This window comes from Melanerpes formicivorus, unplaced genomic scaffold, assembly GCF_026170545.1.
Source record: "Melanerpes formicivorus ecotype bairdi unplaced genomic scaffold, bMelFor1.0.p_v2 SCAF_309, whole genome shotgun sequence".
NCBI classification, from domain to species: Eukaryota; Metazoa; Chordata; class Aves; order Piciformes; family Picidae; genus Melanerpes; species Melanerpes formicivorus.
Window position 1 is genome coordinate 8,401 of NW_027142661.1, and position 5,414 is coordinate 13,814.

A 5,414-nucleotide genomic window follows, 5' to 3' on the forward strand; every position below is an offset into this window, starting at 1 on the left:
AAAGGAAAAGGGAGAGAAGGTGTCAGTGACAGAGAGAAGGTGCTAAGGGAAGAGGATGGCTGCAGCCATGAGTGCCCCGAGAGCAGGAGCAGGGCAGGTTAAAAATTGCTGGGAGAGGCAGCAGCTGTGAGGAGCAGAGACAAATGGCAAGTTGCCGAGGATGGTTTTCATCTATGACCTCCTGGTTATGAGCCCAGCATGTTGCCACTTCACCTCTCTTGTCCATCTACATCTCATCTGGAAAACCTCCTACCATGCCTGATGCTACCTGGCACTGCCAGGGCTCAGCATCCTTCCCTTCCTCTGTCTTGGCACAGGCTTCAAAAATGCCTCTCTGTAAACCTCACGGATGGTGCACCTGCAAGGGCCTTGTTTTGCCCTTCTCCCCACTTTCCTCATCCATAACCCTGGGTGGGGACTCTCTTGTCTAGATGGTGGAGGAAACCCCGGACAGAGGAGCACCTTGTTGCTTCCTGTGCTCTAGCTGAGGGCTCCTTTGGGTACCTTGTTGCTTTGCTGTGCTTTAGCTGAGAGTTCCTTTGGGCTCCTTGTTGTTTTCTGTGCTCTAGCTGAGGGCTCCTTTGGGTACCTTGTTGCTTTGCTGTGCTTTAGCTGAGAGTTCCTTTGGGCTCCTTGTTGTTTTCTGTGCTCTAACTGAGGGCTCCTTTGGGTACCTTGTTGCTTTGCTTTGCTCTAGCTGAGGGTTGCTTTGGGCACCTTGTTGGTTTCTGTGCTCTAGCTGAGGGGTCCCTTGGCACCTTGTTGGTTTCTGTGCTCTAGTTGAGGGCTGCCTTGGGAACCTTGTTTCCTTTTGTGCCCTAGCTGAGGCCTGCCTTGGGCACCTTGTTGCGTTGCTGTGCTCTAAATGAGGGCTGGCTTGGGCACCTTGTTGCTTTCTGTGCTCTAGCTGAGTGCTGCCTTGGTGTGATGAAGAAGTCATTAATCTATGAATGGGAAAGAATACTTATGAAATTTTTATTTTTATTAATTATCAAAAATATTAATAACCAATGAATCAGTCTTTTATATACATGTTCTAGTGCACGATCATGAAATACAGTCCATAAGTGTTTGAGGAATGTAATGAGAACTCAACTGGAATATTTACGGAATCATTTTCTATTTATATAACAATGGGTGCAGTTCCACTGCTTGGCCACTAGATGGGTCCTCGGGCAGCAACAAACTATCTACAGAGACTATTTCTATGCCTTGTGACCACCAAACCCCTGCAGCTTTCCTGAACACTGATCCCTGCTCCATTTTGCTTGAGGGCTACTCGAGGCTGAGCAGACCTGGCAGTGCCTCAGACAATTACACAACAGCAGACCTGAGATCACACACCCACCGCTGCCTCAAAGCAGGATCCTTAGGAGAGGAGGTTGTTCAGGGCCTTCTCTGGTCAGATGTTGGATAACTCCAATGATGGAGATTCTACTGCGCTTGCTGGATAAATGCTTCCTAGATTTCAAAGCCCACACAGTAAAGAGGGTTCCAGTGTGTGGCATTACTTGTGCTGTGACCTGTCTGAATAGGTGATTTGACCAGCTTGCCAAAGATCCTCTTGCCCCTGCTAGGCAGATGGATCCCATCCCTGTCTAATGGGTTATGGCCAGCAAAGAATGTCCCATTGTTGTAAAGCCCAAGCCCCCCACAACAGTGCTGGCCATGTACCCAGAGGGTGATGCTTTATAAAGCCATTCCTGGCTTGCCCAAGTGAGGGGGGAGGAACACAAACCACCAGGAGTCTCCAGCTATGCCGCACAAAGTCTTTAATGGGAGGGAGCAAACACAGAGGCACAGAACAGAAAGCAAGAGAGACTTCTGCAGGCTTCAGGGAGGCACAGAGAACGGCCCATTTCCCAAGGACAGGCTCCACACTAAGAGCTTGCCTTTCTCCATTCTGCTCATCCTGCTGGCAAGCCCAGCCCCACCCCGAGCAGTCCCTAACTCCAGCAGCCTCCCCGCAGCAGCAGCAGGTTCAGCAAAGCAGAGGAGAAGGAGCCCTTTCTCCAGGAGCTCAGAGCAAAGCAGAGCCAGAGGAGGCACAGCCAGGCTGGCCATGCAGCCAGGAACAGGAATAAGCACAGGCCCCTGCTTCCAGGTGGCATGGGGACACCCAGCCCATCTGCAGGCTGTGGCCATGCCGGGGCTGTGCAGCCCTGCTCTTCCTTCCTCCCTCCTCCAAAGGGCATGAGGAGGCAGCTTCAGCAGTTGAGATTGCAGCGGGGGACAGGCAGGCACAGCCCTGAGCCGCCCAGACCAAAGGAGCTGCCAGAAGAGATGGGAACCCCCCCGGTGCTGAGCGAGCTGCCCACAGCAGCTGACAGAGAGGAGCCCACGGCTGTGTTCTGTGGGAAAGAGGTGAGGATGGGGCCCGGCAGGGTCACCACCACCGGCGAAGCCTCGATGGCCACCGTGGAGTCGGCACAGCGGGCGATGCAGGGCTCACTGCAGCTGCTTGCCAGCGGGGTTGGGCCACAGCTGCCACAGGAGTGTGGAGGACAGGGTCTGAAGCAAGACATCTCTCGGCGAGGGAGGCAAAGCTGAAACACAGAGCACAGAGGAACCGTGGATCTCAACACCGCCTTGCTGCCATTCCCCTCCATTTCTAGCTCCACATCCAGGCAGGGCCTGCAGCTGATCTTGTCAGCACACGCAACAGGTGCCACACCTGGCCTGCAGGCTGCATCTGAAGCACGAGGAGCAAAGAGGTGCCCAAGTGCCAGCCGATTCCACCAGGACCTCCTGCTGCATTGCCCAGAGCAACAGCACAGCTGAAGATTGACACAATGCTCCCAGCACACAGGGGCTGCTGTCTCAGAAGTCACCATTTGGCCAGGGAACATTCCCAGTTCCACAGACTGCATTGGGTTGCAAGGGACCCTCAGAAGTCAGCTTGCCCTGCAGTGAGCAGGGACACCGCCACAGCTCACACAAGGCCATGCTTCCTGCTTAAAGCATAGATTCTGGTGGGCAGAGCTCCCTGAGCTGAGCACATTGATCCCCTTCTGACCAAAAGGACCCCCCTCTTCCCAGATCTTCCCAGACACCACCACCAAAAGGGAGAGAGGTGACAGCCCTTCTACACTTGCAGACACGGGCCGAGCTAAGCTGGCCCAGGCATCAGCCTCAGCAGCCACCTTGGCAGCAGCTCATCACACACAGGCAGGCATGGAGCAGGCTCAGGCTTACCTCGTTCCTTGTGGAAAGGGAGGCAAGAGAGGAGGATGCGGAGCCAGGAGCAGCTCAGGCTTTTATGCTGTGTCCCTGATGCCTGCAGGGCCACAAACATTCCTTGTGCGTGAAGCATCAGAACACCTCGGAGCTGCTGCTGGTGGAGGCCCTGCTGCTGATTGAGCCCTTGCCTCTTTCACCTCAAGTGTTCTTCTCCCTTTTCATACCACCAAACCTTGAAACTGGAGAGATATGGATTTGCTGGGTGGACTGTCCAGTATTTAAGGAATTGGTTGGACGATCTCTTCCAAAGTGTATTGGTCAGCGGCTCGATGTCCCGATGGAGACAGGTGAGAAGTGGTGTCTCTCAAGGGTCTGTGCTGGCACCAGTGCTGTTCAATCCCTTCACCAATGCTACAGCAAGTCTGCAGATGGCACCAAGCTGAGTGGCGTGGTTGATAAGCCCAAAGGACAGGATGGTTGCCATCCAGAGAGCCCTGGACATGCTGGAGAGGTGGGCAGAGGAGAACTTCATGAGGTTCAACAAGGCAAAGTGCAAGGTCCTGCACCTAGGTTGGGGCAACTCTCAATTGCCTGGACGGATAATCCAGGCTGGGGGATGATGAGATGGAGAGCAGCCCTGCAGAGAAGGACTTGGGGTGCTCGTGGGGGAGAAGCTGGACAGGAGCCAGCAATGGGCACTGGCAGCCCAAAGCCGCGTGGCCAGAGATGGGGAGAGAGGATCCTGCCCCTCTGCTCTGCTCTGTGAGACCTCACCTGCAGGGCTGTGTCTCCCTCTGGGGCCCTCAATGAAGAGATCAGATCGTCACAAGGCTGTTTGCTGATTGTGGGAGCTCCTCTTTCCATCCCTTTTTATCAGAGTACTCTCCTGAACTGCTACAGCTGCTTAGTCCACGTGTGTGGTGGGGGCAACCCCCGAGAGAAAGAGCTCTCTCTCTCGCTCACTCCACAGCTGACCTGTTTACATGCAACCCAGTTCGATTTTTTCACATGTCACCAGGAAAGCATTTCCAAAGCCCAGGCAGTAGAAGTGGGTGCCAGAAGCAGATAAATATCTGTCCTTTGCTCAGACTTGGCCCAGCAAGGGGTCTGTGTCTTACAGTGCCTGGCAGGGCATGTGCCTTGGGGGAAGGGTGTGTATGAGCCACAGCCCTGGGTGGGGGGAGGTGTGTCCCCCTGGCTCCCTCTATCCAAGTTCTCTGCTTCCCCCCATCTCGGCTTCATAGGTGGTGGAGGGGCTTTGGATTGTACTGCCACAGGACCTCAGAGATGCATTTCAATACCTGTGGAGGGACAGGATGTGCTTGAGACCCCATCCCTGGAGACGTTCAAGCTCAGCCTGGATGCGTCCCTGGGCAGCCTGCTTCAGTTGGATGAGTCCCTGATGAGTGCAGGGGGTTGGACAGCATGACCTTTGAGGGTCCCTTCCCACCTGATGCAATCTGTGCCCTGCCTTCCTCAGGACAGTTAATGGTATGTGAGCAGAGATTCTCGGGGGGGTGGCATCACGTTGGCTGCCTTTGTCACAAACTCAGGTAAAGAGCAGACTCCTGTGTCGTGAACATTCACATCTGGGCTGCTATGACCAACACGAGTGGCAGAGCCACCAAGCAGAGAATGACCAAATGAAACATGTCCCACACGTGCACGAGCCTTACCAGCCACAGCAGAGGCATGTTGAGTGGAGGTGTACATGAGGTCCTCAGACCCTTCAAATGTCCACACACAATGGGACTGGAGTGACCACTACCATGTACTAAGCTGCACCAAGGCCAATGCCAGGTGTGTCAGCAGGCAAAAAAGGAGAGTGGCACAGTGCAGCCCTGGCAGGGCCGCCCAAGAGGCAGTGACCTCTCGAGCAGTGGCAGCGCTCATAACCAGACATGGCAAGGCCCAGGGCTTCCTGAGGTACATAGGAAGTTTGGTCTGCTCAGAGCTGGAAGTTGTCCTAAAGGATTTGCAGAATCCCTTCTAATCTTCATTCTTCAGGACGCCACTGAGGCACCCACGGGAGGGCAGTGCCATGGCAGGACAGCAGCAGCATAAGGTGGCAGAGCAGCCCCAGGTGCTTCAGGAAGGGGGCTGACACGTGTGGAAATGCCCTGGACTAAAGCAGCATTTTGGCAGGAATGAGGCTGTGAGCTCTGGCATCCCTGGCACGCTTGAGGCCAGGCCACCATGGCCATTGAAGTGCACAGCAGCTGTGACACTCAGTG

General features: G+C 54.7%; 1 long non-coding RNA gene across 1 annotated transcript; it reads right to left on the bottom strand.

Moving 5' to 3' along the window:
• Nucleotides 1–1,755: 1,755 nt before the first annotated feature.
• Nucleotides 1,756–3,228, bottom strand: LOC137459010 (uncharacterized). Its single transcript, XR_010992051.1, has 2 exons — nucleotides 3,196–3,228; nucleotides 1,756–2,546 (listed from the first exon to the last, which is right to left on the bottom strand). It is a non-coding gene; the product is annotated as an uncharacterized lncRNA (long non-coding RNA).
• Between the last annotated feature and the right edge of the window lie 2,186 nt (nucleotides 3,229–5,414).